Genomic DNA, 18,721 nt, shown 5'->3' with positions numbered 1-18,721 from the left:
TGTTGTGTTGTTTAGAAGCAGGGAACGCAGTAAATTTGACACACGCACTCCAGCGCGAGAGGTAAAGTTCCAACAAGCAAAAATACATTTTTGATGCTGGAACTGGAACCGTGAGCTTTTCATTCTGGTCGGTTTTCATAATCAATTTGCTTTTTATGCAAGTATTTGTTTGTAAAATAAATGTTAAAACATTCTCGCTATTGATTCGAATTATTACTTTGCAAACTCGGCATTGTTAGAATGACAGAAATTCTTGTACATATTTGCGAATCTTAACGCGCAGCACCTTAAAGCAAACGCTAGTATTTTTCTATCAGTACACGAATTACGTTTATAGCAATTTTAACTGGAATGTGTAGACTTCCGAGATAATATTAATTTCCACGAGTTCACAAATTACAACGCAAATTCTATGACTTATTCCCATGTTCTACACATTCCTACGGTGTTGTCTCAGAAATGTCACCTGGTTGTTCTAAATTAAGTATTGATTATGTGTTTAATGAAATGTACTTAATTTCTAAATACACACGGACACGTTTTCAAATTTAAAGTATATTTATAACGTGTCAGAAACAATAACAAGAATCCGTTATATCTGTATATCACAACTTGTGGGTGTAGTCGCTGTCAAATGGACCCCCGCCAAAGGAGCCTCAGATCAGCTCATATTTCACGTTTAATAATCGTGTGGAATAACATTTCTTCATATTGTGCGCATAAAGGGGTCTCAGAAATGACAAATAAACTAAACGGCGTGAAACAAATATCTGCTCTATTAAATGACACTGCACTGAATTTTTTTTCTCTCTCTGGACGCTGGCGAAGTCAGTTCAGCTTTTCATCTGTTCACTTCAGAGGTTCGTCATTTGAAACTTTACGTCTGATCCAAATTATTATTTTAAATCATGTTTAGGTTTAACACAACCAGGCCTTCAAAAGCACTTCAGGCTTTAACACAGCTATTATTTCCATAGATTATAGATTTAAAAAAAAAAATCCCAAGTACAGGCTTGATCCCCATATCCAGACACGAATGTACATGATTAATTAAATTGTTCATGAACACCAGGTGACAAATGTAAAATAGGCATTCGCAGTGTATGGACACGCAGTTTAGACGGAAGATTTGTTTCCGTTAATAGAGTATGTCGCCAAAGATGATTAATGTTTGTGATTTTTCTCCCTGCTGTATTTAGATTAATCTACGAAAGGCGGGATGGGGTCCGTGATATTTGGCCTACTTTGAAACCAATGCTACATGGAACTGGTCTGGTTGATGTCTGTTGAAATGAAAGGGTATTGATTGCGGTCAGTGCCCTGTTGGTGTCATTAATCACGGAAAACAATCAAGCAGGCAGCAAGTCTGAAAGTAACAGACAGTCCATCGACTGAACCCAAGCCAACAGGTGGCATTTAAACTTTTTAATGTGAACTAAACAGGATGTTGATATGATAGCATAGCATTGTTTTCTAATTTACATTGCTTAATTTTATTTGGCGTCACGTTGAAACGATCATGATCAACTTTAAACCAATGACTTGAAGGTTAATTGTCTTGCCGGCGTTTGCATATTGTCTGATTAGACTCAGTTGAATGACCATCAGTTCTGATTGGTATAAATGGAGTCCAGTCATAAAACCAAACGTTTATTTCTTGTCACTCAGAGGCCGAACACACACATTTGCTAAAGCACACATTTTAAATTTCCTAATTATTTTATCTCTGTAACTTATTTTGGCTTCAAAGTTAATTAAATTAGATGACAGCAATGCATGCGTCGCTAACTCCGTTCCTCGGCGAGTTCCGTTGTCCAAAGGTTGTTTAAAGCATTTGAAATCCACATGGAAATTGTTGAAAAAGCAAAACTTGGGGCCAACCAGGTTCAGGTAATTTTTCTAACGTTTGTTTCTTTATTCGTGTCTTTTTTAAAAACTTTTCCGCATTGATGTAAAATACAGCGATGGTTATCGACTATTTTATGGTGTATCACGACTTTCACTACCTTGCGAAAGTTTTAAAATGTTTAAAATAGAATGTTATACAACTAAACCGACTCTACTTGACAGCCATAATAGCACTTAATCATTAAAATTATTCTCAATTGCGCAGACATGTTCCATTTGCTGTTCCATATCCAGTTTCACACTTAATGAACTCAAATTACCAACATGCCAACCCTATCATCTATCGCATATCAATGTTATTTATTTCATCAATCATGATATTTTGACTTACCAGTTTATTGTTTTGTAAGCGTCACTCAAATCGCCCCCACTGTTCTTTTGAAATATTATCGTCAACATTTTGCAGCAAAATATTTAACCTTTAACTTATTTATAGGCTATTTTGGCATGGAAATAGTCTTCTATTTTGAAGTGTCACCACTTAATTCATTTCTTTGGTTTCTAGCCAAAATTATCCATCTGCACTTAAACGGACGCATTATGAAACAATTTCTGCGTTTGCCTTCGTTTACGCTTCTTGTGGTCGAGATCCTGATCAATTCCAGTTTTGAATTTTCTTGCTTGCCCTTCAATATGATTGACTTGGGATAAGATGTCCATTTGAATGAGCTAAATATAAATTGATATGAATCTAACTGCGCGTATCCACTTTAAAGCGGTGTGTAGCTCATGGTGAAAATGTAGAAATTCCTCTGTTGAACTTACTCCACCATCCAGAGGCTTCAGTTTATAGATCTGTGAGCAAGGCCCAAAAGAGAGATCTGTTTCCTCAAGTCTGATATCTATAAGCATAACATTGATTTCTGTGGCTTAAAATATAAACGGCGTGAAGCAATCCAGGTAATTTTCTCGAATAGTGGAGAATTAAATTGGGCCATTTCCATGATTTTGTCAGATAGCAATTGACAGGTGCAGATATTTCGGTCGTCTTTGATTAAAATTAATTGGTACAATTCACTACTTTTATAAACCAAATCTCATTGTCGATCCTTGCATCTGATGAAATGGTGCAGCCGAGATAGGTAAACTGGTTGACCGTTTTGAGTTTTGTGTGCCCGATGGAGATGTGGGGGGGCTGGTAGTCATGGTGGGGAGCTGGCTGATGGAGGACCTCAGTTTTCTTCAGGCTGACTTCCAGGCCAAACATTTTGGCAGTTTCCGCAAAGCAGGACGTCAAGCGCTGAAGAGCTGGACAACAGATAGACAACAGACTCGCCAAGGCAAATAGCGCCTTTGGAAGACTACACAAAAGAGTCTGGAAAAACAACCAACTGAAAAACCTCACAAAGATAAGCGTATACAGAGCCGTTGTCATACCCACACTCCTGTTCGGCTCCGAATCATGGGTCCTCTACCGGCACCACCTACGGCTCCTAGAACGCTTCCACCAGCGTTGTCTCCGCTCCATCCTCAACATCCATTGGAGCGCTCACACCCCTAACGTCGAGGTACTCGAGATGGCAGAGGTCGACAGCATCGAGTCCACGCTGCTGAAGATCCAGCTGCGCTGGATGGGTCACGTCTCCAGAATGGAGGATCATCGCCTTCCCAAGATCGTATTATATGGCGAGCTCTCCACTGGCCACCGTGACAGAGGTGCACCAAAGAAAAGGTACAAGGACTGCCTAAAGAAATCTCTTGGTGCCTGCCACATTGACGACCGCCAGTGGGCTGATAACGCCTCAAACCGTGCATCTTGGCGCCTCACAGTTTGGCGGGCAGCAGCCTCCTTTGAAGAAGACCGCAGAGCCCACCTCACTGACAAAAGGCAAAGGAGGAAAAACCCAACACCCAACCCCAACCAACCAATTTTCCCTTGCAACCGCTGCAATCGTGTCTGCCTGTCCCGCATCGGACTGGTCAGCCACAAACGAGCCTGCAGCTGACGTGGACTTTTTACCCCCTCCATAAATCTTCGTCCGCGAAGCCAAGCCAAAGAAAGAAAAAGAAGATAAACCAAATGTACCAAATTTGAAACATTCCATTACCGACTGATTCATGCATCCAATTCCATCCTATGTAAAGTGAAAGACAAAATATTGCCAACTCGTCGCAATTTGGGTTTCTTTCGTTAAGAAGGGTTTGAAGACTAGGTCTGCATTTTGGCAGCCGCAGCACTTCGGGATATTTCAGTTTCCTGACTTGTACTGAACACATTTTAAGCCATGAAGATATTAAATGGCTTGGACGGAGAGCCTTGTTGAATGAGAACACTGACATGTCCTTGAAGCACTAATTCCAATTTTAATGTGACACAAGCCACTTTCCAACATTTTTTTTTCTCCTCCGTTATTCAAAGAGGATTTGTAAGTTATTTTATAATTCACGTTGAACTTGCGACAACACGCCGGTAACTTATTTCGAAATGCAGCTGAAATGAACAAAAGGAAGTTGAGCGTTCACATTCAGGGCCGATCTAATATTTCACAAGAGCGGACCTTTGGACGCGCTGGAGGTTATTGACAGTTAGAAATCGACGACTTTCTTCTCCGGCTTCAGTAAAGCCAACAGATGGCAAAGTATTGATTTTTCATAAAATCCAGCAAAAGCTCCCTAATTCTGTAAAATAGAAAACAGGATTCAATCTCAATTGAAGGAAACGAGACGTTAAACAAAATGTCTTAGTTAATATCGGCTATTATTATGAATCAAACCACAACTATTTAGCGGTTTACATATCACATCGATGCGTGAATTTCGACTCTTTCATTCACTGAACTATCATGTCAATTCATTATGGGGACTGAATAAAACCGAAAGCGAATTCCACTAAACATTCAAATAATCCTATATAAAACTACCAGAGATTAAAACTAAAAAAAAAATGCAGCGTTTCAAGTGATTAAGCAGGGACACAAATCTTTCAGGTGCAACAATCATATCACATTTTCAATAAATATGATCGATATAGAACTTTCAGTGCTTAATTAAATTCTCAGAAATACACTTTGCACCTTATAATTTTTAAAAGGTACAATTATATCTCGCTCTCCCCAAAATTATTTTGTATGGAACAACTGTTAAGCTACAGATGTGCATTCTACCACAATTCCAGCAACTGTGATTTATCCTTGCGTTGGAGTAGTACAGAAGAACACATAATCAACCAGAATGCTTCCATTAATTGTGTAAATATTATCAAAGAAAATACCTTATTGATAAGATTCTACATGACTTTAAGAACAGCTATACTTGATACAGGAATAATTTATCACCGAATTAGGGATATACAGTGGTATGCAAATATTTGGGCAATAGTTAAGAGTAGACGATGAACTGATCTCCAAAAGTCATAAAATTAAAGATGACTCATTCTTTACAACATTTTAAGCAAGACTAGTGTATTATTTCTGTTTTGTATCATTTTAGAGTGGAGGGATAAAAGGAAATGAACACCATTGCAAACGTTTGAGCACCCCGTGAGTTTTTTGGGCTCACTTGTTAGGGCTTGAGGAAAGGCCAGGTGATACAAATTTCAAAGTTTTTAAATACCTTGACTCCTCAAACCTTGTCCCAACAATCAGCAGCCATGGGCTCCCCTCAGCAGCTGTCTAACATCCTGAAAATTAAAATAAATACCCGCAAAGTTGGAGAAGTCTATAAGAAGACAGCAAAGGGGTTTCAGGTGGTGGTTTCCTCCGTTCCTAACATATTTAGGAATTGGCAGTTAACAGACATGGTGGAGGTCAAGTTGAGGTCTGGAAGACCAAGAAAACTTTGAGAGAACTGCTTGTAGGTCTGTTAGAAAGGGAAATCAAAACTCCCCATTTGACAGCAAAAGACCTTCAGGAAGATTTAGCAGATCTGAAGTGGTGGTGCACTGTGCAGCAACACCTGCACAAATATGACCTTCATGGAAGAGTCATCAGAAGAAAACCTTTCCTGTATCCTCACCACAAAATCCAGCATCGGAAATGTGCAAAGGAACACCTAAACAAACCTGATGCATTTTGGAAATGGGTCCTGTGGACTGATGAAGTTAAAATAGAACTTTTTGGCTGCAATGAGCAAAAGTATATTTGGAGAAAAAAGTGTGCAGAATTTCATAAAAAGAAAATCTCTCCAACTGTTAAGCATGAGGGGTGGGGTGGGGAGGGGGGTAGATTGATCGTGCTTTAGGCTTGTGTTGCAGCCAGTGGCACAGGGAGCATTTCACTGGAAGATGGAGGAATTAATTCAATTAAATACCTGAAAATTCTGGAAGCAATTATCCCGCTGACCTTTTTTTTTAAATGAAAAAGAAAAGATGGTTTCTACAATAGGATAATGATCCTAAGCACACCTCAAAATTCACAATGGACTACCTCAAGAGGCACAAGGTCTTGCCATGGCCCATGTAGTCCGCTGATCTAAACCTCAAAAATATGTGAATAGATCACAAAAGGGCATGCATGCAAGACGGCCCAAGAATCTCACAGAACTAGAAGTGTTTTACAAGGAAGAATGGGCAAAATTTCCACAAACAAAAATTGAAAGACTCTTAGCTGGCTTTCCAAGGGGAATGTTGCTAAGTACTGAACATGTAGCATGTCCAAGCTTTTGCTTCAGGCCCTTTTTCTTTTTTGCTATTTTAAAGTTGCAAAAGATGGAAATAAAAAAAAATGTAATCTGCTTAAAATATTAAAGAAATATGTTATCTTTAACTTTATGCCTTTTGGAAATCAGATCACCTTTTACTCACTTAGCTATTCACAGTAACAGAAATTTTGACTGGGGTGCCCAAACTTTTATATACCACAATTTGTCATGTAATAATGGATAGGAAATATATTTATACATTTGTTTTGATTTCAAGTCCTATCTTTATCATCTGCAGGTGTAGTCAATGAAGTTAAGTTTTGAAATATAATTAGGAAGAATATCTTTTGACTTTTGTTACAATCAGAATCAGGTGTTGCTAAATAAGAATATCTCCATTTACAAAAAACATTTGTGATCACACATTTTCTGTGACTGGAGAGTAATCTTCATGTATCCCTTCACTTGACTCTCCATAGACTATGCTTTAATTGTTCCAAATATATAAACCAATAATAAAAGTTTTATTAGGAATAATTTTAGGCATTTAAGATGCAGGTTGCAAAATAGAATATCATATAAGTCCTTAAAATAGAACTTGCAGTGTTTAATCAATTAAATTCACAGATATTCATTTTGCACATTATTATTTTTTAAAGGTACAATTGTGTATGGCACTGAAGTCCATGTAAAACTCATTTTCATTTATTATGACACCCACACTGTATTGTTTTCAAGGCTAATATAAAACTACCAGGTATCTCATTATAAGCCAAATTGTATGAGTAAATACACAACCTACACATTCTCATACAATTAAGTAATTTTGTTCTTTTTAAATATTCATTAAAAATTGAACATACAAATTCAAAAAATAATCATCCAACTAAGTTTTGAGTAAGCATGAACAGTCTGTTTTCCTTTTGAGTTGCAGAATTCTTTTATGAATTTCAGTAAAATCAACTCCAATTGGATTTATAATATTTAACATAACAACATAAACATAACAATTACAGCACGGAAACAGGCCATTAGGCCCTTCTAGTCCGCACCGAACCAAACACCCCTTTCTAGTCCCACCTCCCTGCACAATGCCGATAACCCTCCATCTTCTTCTCATCCATATACCTGTCCAACCTTTTCTTAAATAATACAATTGACTCCGCCGCCACTATTTCTCCCGGAAGATCATTCCACACGGCTACCACTCTCTGAGTAAAGAAGTTCCCCCTCATGTTACCTCTAAACCTCTGCCCCTTAATTCTTAACTCATGTCCTCTTGTTTTAATCTTTCCTCCTCTTAATGGAAATAGTCTATCCACATCCATTCTGTCTATCCCCTTCATAATCTTAAATACTTCTATCAAATCCCCTCTCAACCTTCTACGTTCCAAAGAATAAAGACCTAATCTGTCCAATCTCTCCCTATACTCTAGATGCTTAAACCCAGGTAACATTCTGGTAAACCTTCTCTGCACTCTCTCCACTCTGTTTATATCCTTCCTATAATTAGGTGACCAGAACTGCACACAGAACTCCAAATTAGGCCGCACCAACGTCTTATACAATCTCAACATCACCTCCCAACTCCTATATTCCATGCAATGATTGATAAAGGCCAGCATACTAAAAGCCTTCTTCACCACCCTATTCACGTGAGTTTCTACCTTCAGGGAACGATGTACCGTCACTCCTAAATCTTTCTGCTCTTCTGTATTCCTCAATGCTCTCCCATTTACCACGTATGTCCTATTCTGATTCTTCTTACCAAAATGAAGCACCTCACACTTATCAGCATTAAATTCCATCTGCCATTTTTCAGCCCACTTTTCTAAGCAGCCCAAATCCCTCTGCAATCCTTGAAAACCTTCTTCATTATCCACTATTCCACCTATCTTAGTATCGTCTGCATATTTACTAATCCAATTCACCACCCCATCATCTAGATCATTAATGTATATAACGAACAACAATGGGCCCAATACAGATCCTTGAGGCACACCACTGGTCACCGGCCTCCAACCTGACAGACAATTATCCACTACCACTCTCTGGCCTCTCCCTTTCAGCCAATGTTCAATCCATTTGACTATCTTAAAATTTATACCTAAAGACTGCACCTTCCTAACTAACCTTCCATGTGGTACCTTATCGAAGGCCTTACTGAAGTCCATATAGACAACATCCACTGTGCTACCCTCATCCACATTCCTAGTCACCTCTTCAAAAAATTCAATCAGATTGGTCAAACATGACCTTCCTCCCACAAATCCATGTTGAGTGCTCCTGATCAGACCCTGTCTATCCAGATGTTTATAAGTACTATCTCTAAGAATTTTCTCCATTAATTTACCTACCACAGACGTCAAACTTACAGGCCGATAGTTGCCAGGCTTCCTCCTTGAACCCTTTTTAAATAATGGAACCACATGCGCAATGCGCCAATCCTCCGGCACTATCCCCATATCTAATGACATTTGGAAAATTACCGCCAGAGCCTCTGCTATTTCCTCCTTCACTTCTCTCAATGTCCTGGGGAAGATCCCGTCTGGTCCCGGAGACTTATCCACCTTTATATTCTTCAAAAGCCTTAAAACTACACCTTTTGTAATCTCTATATTCCCCATATTTACCCAATTTGCTTTTTTTATCTCACATCTCCCAATATCCTTCTCCTTAGTGAATACCGAAGAAAAGAAACTGTTCAATATCTCCCCCATTTCTCTAGGCTCCACACACAGTTTTCTGCTCTGATTTTCTAAGGGACCAATTTTGTCTCTAGCTTTCCTCTTACCATTAACATATTTGTAGAGTCGTAAAATACAGCAGCAAAAAACTTCAATAACATTTTCCACCTGGGACTATTTTTACTTAATCCTCAGCAGCAGTAAAGCCAGAAGGTGAGGCATATGGTGAAAATTTCAAAATGTATTCTGTTAAAGGTGGATATTTTGGAGTACAGTTTGGGTTTGGACTGTAGACAGCAGTGTATTGAGTAAACCACTATGATTATCCAATCTATCTTTAAAACAAGATGCGTATCAATTTATTCTGTTTTAACCGAATCTTCGGAAATATCTACTTCTGGCGGAAAATTCTTTGTAATTTAAGATTACCAGTATTCTTCCGATTACTCAATTTCAATTATTCTCAGTGCCAAGATTCAGGCCAATATAAGCTCATATCACTAAAAATCAGTTGATATGATCAAAAATGTTGACTTTCATATTTTTGCAATTTATTCAATAAATTAATATCTCTAATTGAACCATTAAATTCTTTGATGTAATAATCATTGAGTACTTAAAGATGTGTTTGATATATATATATATCAATTTATCTCTTTAATAAATTCACAAAATGTAAGTATATTTTGTAGATAAATGACTTTTTATATTAATACAAAATAATCAAGTACCAAAATTAAGAAAAGGTTAATCCTTTTATTTCATGAATTTTTTTTATGTGGACATTTGAAACTGAACATATTATATGGACTTTTAAACTGAAGATATTTTTTCAATGTTTGAACTCTCTAACAGTAAAAATATACACCAACAATTTCAAGCAGAGAAGTACAAACCACCTCTGTCTGCCATATAAATGATGCTTGATGCATGACATACTGTACCTTGCGATTCAGGCACGTAAAGTATGGCACAGGAATTGTATATTTATTGATAGGGTTGTTAATGAAACTTGGTAAAATATATTTTCCACACTTTGCAGCATGGTTAAGGTTCTACAGTTCACAGATAAATAGTCAAAAATAACTGGATTATTTCAGGGGTTTTTTTTTAACCTGTTTATATATGAGCATAAAAAAACATGAAAGACCCAATGCTGAACAGTGATTTTCCTTGGTAGCAATGGTGTGATTTCTACGCATCATAACTTCCATCTACTTCATTTAGATTCTATGAGGTGGCAAGACAGGATAGCTAATGGACTTTGTGAGTGGTTTAAAACTAGAAAATATATTAGAATTATTGTTTTCAGCTAGTTATTGATTACATTGAAGATAGCTTATTGGAATTCATTAATTGTGTAAATATTTAATATAGCATACATTATTTTGTGATCATGTTATACAGACGTTCTCTTTTCTAATGCTTCATATCTAATGGACTATAATACACAGTTCAATTTACAGTTAGCTGTGAAGTATTTTAAAAAGGCTTTTATTTTGTTTTATTGGTATGATTCTGAGGAGAAACTATGTTTCTAGTGATATGCCTTTGGTGCTATTTTTAAAGCTTAATATTGTGCACATCTATTCCTCTGTTAGAAATTGCTGAGTTTTGCGATGCAGACAAGATTTGATAAAAGGAAAACAAGACAGACTGGAAAAATGCATCAAAAGACATGTATAAATAGAAATGAATACTTCTTGGCAATGTATTCTTGTGTAATATTTTTATTGTAAATATTTGTTAACTAGTCATGAGTGTAGAATATTAATGGCCAGTGCACAGAAACATCAACAAAGCAGCTCAACTGGTCCAAAGAAAGTAATGGCAAGGGACTGAATCTCAGTTTTATTGCCATTGACTGTAAGACAAAGATTAATCTCAGTATCAGAACTGAGTCCTTTTATGATAGAATTATGTGAAAATACTATTTGAGATGTGTGATTATCAGATGATATCCATTATTGTTAAAAACTATTATATCAACCATGAGAGAAAATGGATGACAGACACTATATTTTTTAAAAAACCAGGTATGATGGATGAGTGGAAACAAAAAGGCAAAAAGATACATATAAAGGGAGAAGAAAAATAGGGTAAGATTGAGAGCAGTAAAAATAAAGACAAAAAATTCAAATAGAAAAAAATCAAGCATTTGTAGGAGTAGGTTATGTCTTACAATTGTTACGGAGTCCAGAGGAACCCCAAAACCAGCAGCAATAGAAATGCACCACAACACAGGGTTACTTAAACAAAAGTAGTTTTTAATTATATTTGAACAAGAAAACAGAATTAAACTCTAACTTATTACTTAACCTACTTACTTAACTAACCTAACTACTTAATTCCCCCCCCCCCCAAGTACTAAGCACGGGTGTGTGTAATGTATATTTAAGATTAGAAAAGTTCTTTGGATCACAATCCAATCTCACTGGTTGAAGGGAATTCTTGTACTGTGCACAGAAGTTGGCATTAACAAAGTTCACCAGCCTTTGGTGCTTAACAGGCAAATGGTTACCACTCAGAAGGGTTCTTGCTGGTTTTCAGAGAGAGATTCCTTTTCCAGGACATCCACAACTGATTCCTTCTCTATCAGTCTTGCTGATGAAACTTGCCCCCTTCAGGGTTCTCCAGATGATCCTCTTGCCTAGAGTTCTGTGAATCTGTTTTCTCATTTGTTCCAAAGCTCAGTGAGGTTAATGCTTCATTAAACAATGAAAGAAACCATTTCAAATGTTTTAACATTATTTCTCACTGCTGCTTGAGGAATCATAATGCCATTACTGAATTCTTCATGGATTTTTTAAATCTTTAAAGAAAGATTTAAGTGGCATTTGTGTGGTTGACTTGTTACTTCATAAGAATGTAAGAACTGACCAGTGTCTTTCTCCCAACAATGCCGCTTTACCTGATAGTTCTTCTCTTTGACTAGGCAGCCTTCCAAAGTTTGCCATCTTGTCCTTCTGGAACTGATTTCTGTCTCCTCTCTCTGTTTCACACCCTCCCTCTCTGAGAGCTAAACTCTTCTCTGCCTGCAAAGATCACATGCTCTCCCAGGCAAGCTGCTGTGGATTCTTTGTTGCCTCCTGCAAAAAGCATTCTACAAAAGTCCTGCAAATATTCTGTGCTTTAAAATGTGTGTGTGCAAGCAGTTCCAACAATTCCTCCCAAACCACCTCTAAATACTCTGTCACACAATGTGATACATGAGTATGGTTTATGTGTTGGAGATTTAGTTTTACTATTGCTTGAGCATTAGTGTTGAGGAAGGAAAACCTGTTTGAGCTGGCTGAGCCCAAAGGGAGTGAAAGCCCAGAAGAACAAGTGCCTGTCTATGCCTTGAAGAGAACCCAACTGAAAAATAAGAGACATCCAAGGGAAATGTGGGTCTCTAGCTATGACCTTTTTATTCATGTGATTGAATTATTCAGTTTGCTAGATTTGACACGTGCCAGAATCAAAGTTTACAGCAGTAGACACAAGAATAAAATATAATGTGCTGATCAGTCAGCAGAGGAGTTGATATTTCTGCTGAGATCCTTCATCAAATTTCCATTGTCAGGAAGATAACCTCCTTATGGGGCTAGTCAAAGCCAATTAGAGAGAGCAGAACAGTTTTATTACCTATGATTCATGGAGAATATTCTTAAGAGGTTATCATGCATTACAAAATCAACAGTTGAGGTCAAAACAAATATACCTACCATCAAGTTACAAAATGAACAGAAGCTTAGCAGTTTAAAACGACTTATTAAGGAGTACTAATAATAAATTATGTAAAAAGGTTAAAATGAGACGAGCATCAAACACTTCATTTTAAGAGCTCCCTAAGGGATTTTTTTAAAAAACACCACAGAACATAAACTAGTATAGCACAGGAACAGGTCCTTCATCCCATCATGTCAGTACTGACCAACAGGTCAATCTAAACTAATCCCATCTGCTGGCACAGGCAGTACACAAAAATGCTGGTGAAACTCAACACTTCATTCAGATTCCATTTGCCTTGAGCCCGAAATGTTGACTGCCTTCTATTTTCTATGGATGCTGCATTCATGACCTGCTGAGCTGTGTCTGTGTGCATAACAGACAAAAAAAAAACTTGCCTTGCAAATCTCCTTTAAACTTTCTCCCTCTCATGTTAAACCTGTGTCCCCAGTTATTTGACATTTCCACTCTAAGCATTCTGATTATCTACCCATCTAAGGGTTGCTCCTTAGCCTCCAATGTTTTGAGAAAATAACACATTTATTCAAACTCTTCTTGTATCTAATATTCCTTCACTGAGGCAACATCGCAGTGAAGCTGTTTTGCACCCTATCTAAAAGCTTCACATCCTTGTAGTATAGCAACCAGAACTGCAGAGAATACTCCAAATGTATCGAAAAATTTTCCAGCTGTATCATGATTTCTGAATTGTTATACTTAATGCTGTACACTTTCTTTACAACCTTGTCCGCTTTTGTTACCACTTTCAGAGAGCTATGGACTTGCATCGCAAGATCCCTTTGTATATCAATGCTTTAAAGTCTCCTGCCATTTTCTGTATATTTTCCTCTTGCATTTGACCTCCCAAAATGCAGCATCTTACACTTGATCAGTTTAAACTCCATCTGTCATTTCCCTGTTAAATTCCCAATGGATTTTTATTCCACTGTGTTGAATTTCAAGCTTAGTAGTAACCTACTAAATGCAGAGATGTAACTTTTTTTTATTTTAATGACATGATTTTTGATTTGACTGTCCAGATGCCCTGGACAACCAGAACATTGTGCGCAACTGTGCAAAAACGCCTAGAGTTCTGTGAATCTGTTTTCTCATTTGTTCCAAAGCTCAGTGAGGTTCATGCTTCATTAAACAATGAAAGAAACCATTTCAAATGTTTTAACATTATTTCTCACTGCTGCTTGAGGAATCATAATGCCATTACTGAATTCTTCATGGATTTTTTTAATCTTTAAAGAAAGATTTAAATGGCATTTGTGTGGTTGACTTGTTACTTCATATGAGTAAAGAAACTTTCCTGAGTGAATACATGTTTTACAAAAAGCCAGTTTTTGGTTGCACTGGAAGTATTGGAGGCATGAGCTTGAAACTTGGATGAATTTCATTGATAATATTTGTTAACTTATTACATAAATAGAGAATTCATTCTCCATTAATTTTGTTTGAATTGTGTGGCAATTATATTAACTAATTTTAAGTTGTTAACTTCTGATTTAGTGGTTTATTATGTCATAACATCCATCCATAGCAAACAAGCTGAGATGACCTGCAGATGCACAGGCAATTGCAGATGCTGGAATCTGGAGCAACAAACAATCTGCTCCAGGAGCTCAGTGAGTTTAGTACATCAGTGGGAGAAAAAGAATTTTAGATGTTTCAGGTCAGAACCATTCATAAGAATTGACCAGTGTCTTTCTCCCAACAATGCCACTTTACCTGATAGTTCTTCCAGCAGATTGTGTGATGACCTCGGGGTTCTTTGAACAAAGACCTGTCGTTCCCTTCTGCTACCACCCTCATTTGAATAACTGAACTTGTTTTTTCATCAAATGACTTGTTCTTTAGCATCAATTACATAAAAGGTGGTGTAAGTAAATCTGTAGATAAAAGGTGTAGGTGTTCAAGCAATGGTAGTCACATGTAGGACCTCCACCTTCATTTTTCCTTGCACATGACTTGGTTTATGCTGTTTTCTGTGCCTGCATGGAATTTGGAAGTCTAAGTGCTTCATCTTTATGTAATTCATTCCCTTCTCTATCTTGCTTCTCCATCTCCATTTCAGGGGATAGCTGATCATGCAGTATTCACTATAATCCCATGGACTCCCACTCTAAATTGAATTCTCAGCATTTCCTGTTGTAGTTGCCCACAATATATAATTGCTTTCAATAAAAAAATTGAGGGATTTTGAAATTAATTCAGAAATGACAAGAAATTACTCTTGAACATGGGTTTTAAAGAGGTGGCTAAGAAAAAAAATCATTCTACTGTGAGATTCATTTGTCCACAGGGAGTGACTAGCAACACAGATTCTGGTGTCTTCAAAAACTCTTTTTACTAGTGTTTGTACAGTTGATATTTCAGGAAAATGGTGTATGTGAGTCAGTTTTCTAATTGAGTCAGCTCTCCATGTTTATCCTATGAAATCTGACTCTTTGTTCCAGCTACAGAGTCTGCTAAAAAAACTGGGTCTAAAACATTGTTGCAAGGAAAAGGCTGTTGAATTTAACAGAAGAGAACGAGGGTATATAATAGGAAGCCCTCCATTTATAACGCTGAAAGTGCTGTGTCTGAATGTGACATCACTTTGAATGTATCTTTATAATATTCTTTTTTAAACTTTATTTAAGATTTTATAACATGAATAACATATAGGATTACATTAAAAAAATTAAGAATAAGATAATAAAATTACAATACAGTATCAGTAATCTAAATGAACTATACCCTCCCCAATAATTATTACACATTAATAACCCAACTCAAATTAGTCCAACCCCCCCTTTCCCCCCAAAATAAAGAGTGAAGAATTAATAAAGTTAATAATATATGTGAGAAAAAAACCCACTTACAAAAAAAAAACAAAAACATAACCGATTAAAATACTAACAAAAAGAAAAGTAATTAATACTAAGATATCAGAATTAAAAAATATATTTAAATCAAACTTAAATGCATATATTTAACAAACGGAGTTAAGATTAAACATATATTTAACTCAAACTTAATATAAAAAATAAGTAAAGTTATTAAAAATTCTTAAACAATAATCAATTCTTAAAAAAAAATTGTAGCATGAAAAAAAAGATGAAAAAAAAACTTTCTCTATAGAGATAAACCTTCACCAAATATCAACTAACTTCACATCTATCATCATATTAGTCACATAAACCACCATCTTAAAACAAAATTCAAACCTCATTAAACATTGTACAATTCAATTTTAGTACTCTTCCACCATTTTTCCCTTTTACTCTTGAATAGTTATCCAATAAAAGCTCCAATACCACATTTAAATATCCCCAATCATTACGTTAAAATTCAGATATCCAAATAATAAAAACACATCTACAACGAAATCTATATCTTCAACAAATGGAGCATAAACCACAAACAAAATTCAAGCCTCATTAAGAATTGTACAATTCAATTTATACATTCACCATTATTCCCTTCGTTCTATAACTAAAATAGCAAAATAATATACACCAGAATTACCGCTCCTTTCACCTTAAAGTTAAAGAAAAAATATAAAAAAAACTTATCCATCCCATTCACATTTAAATTTCAGATATTCCTTATCTACTGAATAAACTTTACAAAAAAAACCACATCAATTTTTAGTTTTTTAAACAATCAAATATTTTCTTAGGCTTTTTTAAAATATTTAAACAAAAAAACCCCTTCACTCTTTAATCTAATAATACAAAAAAAAACGGGTAGGAGGTTAAAAATACCCCCTCCCGTCTAAACCGCGCAATGCGGTAACTCCCAAAAAAAAATGGGTGTGAGGTAACTCACACGTAGCAGATGACTTTCAGGAAATAGTGCCTATCCAGTTCTCTCCCCCAACTCTCACTTCATCTTAAACTAACATCATCATTATTTCATATCCCCTTTTTAAAAAAAAAATTAGAAAAAAAGGACAACTCTTCTTTTAATCAGCTCCAACTGCCGAGTCACCATTACAACCATTCCTTCTTGGAGCACGGCTCTTTTCTTCCATCTCTTGTCTCCTTAGAGATCGCGGCGGACTATGTCTCTGTTGAAACTGAGTAATTGGCAGCTCTTGAGCAAATGCTATAGCTTCCTTTGGAGAATCAAAGAACTTTGGTTGGTAACCATCTTGAAAAACCTTCAAAACAGCTGGATATCTAAAGGTTGCCTTGTAACCTTTCTTCCACAACAACTCTTTAGCAGGATTGAATTCCCGTCGTTGGAACATAACTTCTTGACTCAAATCTGCATAGAAGAAAACTCGATTATTTTGAATCATCAAGGGTGATTTTCTCTGTTGTGCATTTCTAATAGCCACTTGTAAATTATTTCTCTGTCGTAATAATTCAAGCAACGAACCAAAACAGGTCTTGGACTTTGACATGAAATAGGTCTTCTACGCAAGGCTCTGTGAGCACGTTCCAGTATTATACCTTCCGGGAAATATTCTTGACCCAGCACCTGCGGAATCCATTCAGTAAAAAATTTTCTTGGGTCTGGTCCCTCCATACCTTCCGGCAAACCAATAATCTTTATATTGTTCTGTCTGGATTGGTTTTCCAAATAATCAATCTTTTTCACCAAATTTTTATTTTGAGTTTGTAAGTCTTCGACCATTTTGGTCACATCAAAAACTTGGTCTCGTATTTCGACTATATCTTCTTCACATGAATTCTTTATAATGTTCTTCATTGAATATGGAAGTTCCAAAAAGTTTCCGTCAATTAAATCACTGTTGGCCTGCACATAAATGCGTCTCAATTCCTCACACTGCAAGATTACAAAAGCAATGAAAAACATGTATAGCCAATGAACTGTTTTTGGTTTTGTTGGTTGAAGAATTAGTGTTGGCAAGGACACATGGGTTTGTTTTCCCTGCAACTCTTCAAATATGTTCTTAGATGTAATTGAAGGGGCAAGCTAGGCTTGAATAATAGCTCATCCAAACAACACCATCAAAAATCATCCACTATGGTGCCTATAACCTAGAAAAAGTGTTTACTTTTAAACCAAGATTGATAATTGCCAATAATCAGATGTTGGAAGTTAAGTCTCAAGGTTCTTAGAAAGACATGACTGAAATCTGACAGTTCTTGGTATTACTTTCACTTAACAATTGCACTAAAGCTCACAGCAGGAAACTTAAAATGAGCTGATTTCCGAGAGTTAAAGTTGCATGCTGACTAACAAGATAAAAATATATAGTTATTACATGCAATGACCTGCTAAAATGTAACTTTTAATAACGTCTTGGAAAATGTTCTTTTCGTGTACATTTCCTTTTATTTTGTGAGCATTCACATTCTCTGTTGAACAATTCTTGTATGAATATAATTGTTCTTATTTACATATATTGTCCCCTTGACAGCTATTAAATTTTAGAAATAAATGGCCATTGGGTGGAAGTGTTAATGAATTTTGCACAAATGTTCAAAAATACAATAAAATATACATACTTATGATTTTTCTTTCTTTCTTGGAGATAGTATATATAAATACCAGGAGAGACAGGGTTTGATCAGGAACACTCAACATGGATTTGTGAGTGGAAGGTCATGTTTGATCAATCTTGTTGAATTTTTTGAAGAGGTAACTAGGAATGTTGATGAGGGACTTCAGTAAGGCCTTCAATAAGGTTCTGTATGGAAGGTTAGTTAGGAAGGATCAGTCGCTGGAAGGGAGATGCCAGAGAGTCATAGAAGATAACTGTTTGTCAAGCTGGAGGCCAATGACAAGTGGTGTGCCTCAGGGATCTGTACTGGGCCCTTTGTTATTTGTCATATACATTAATGATCTGGATGGTGGGGTGGTAAATGGATTAG

General features: G+C 36.4%; 1 protein-coding gene across 4 annotated transcripts in view; it reads left to right on the top strand.

The window, feature by feature from the left end:
• The window catches only part of rab28 (RAB28, member RAS oncogene family), a 276,189-nt gene that overhangs the window by 36,035 nt on the left and 221,433 nt on the right, over positions 1-18,721 (top strand). For 2 of the 4 annotated variants that reach the window (XM_069926006.1, XM_069926003.1), the window contains exon 1: positions 1,647-1,890. The exons of 1 other annotated variant lie outside the window; for it this stretch is intronic. The gene's annotated coding sequence lies outside the window, so the exon portion shown is untranslated. Of the gene's footprint in view, positions 1-1,390; positions 1,410-1,646; positions 1,891-18,721 lie in introns of those variants that run through there. One more of the 4 variants, XM_069926005.1, reaches the window with a different exon arrangement.

The sequence above is a fragment of the Narcine bancroftii genome, chromosome 3, assembly GCF_036971445.1.
Source record: "Narcine bancroftii isolate sNarBan1 chromosome 3, sNarBan1.hap1, whole genome shotgun sequence".
Lineage (NCBI taxonomy): Eukaryota > Metazoa > Chordata > Chondrichthyes > Torpediniformes > Narcinidae > Narcine > Narcine bancroftii.
Note: the sequence above shows the minus strand (reverse complement) of the source record. Positions and strands in the feature narration are given on the sequence as shown.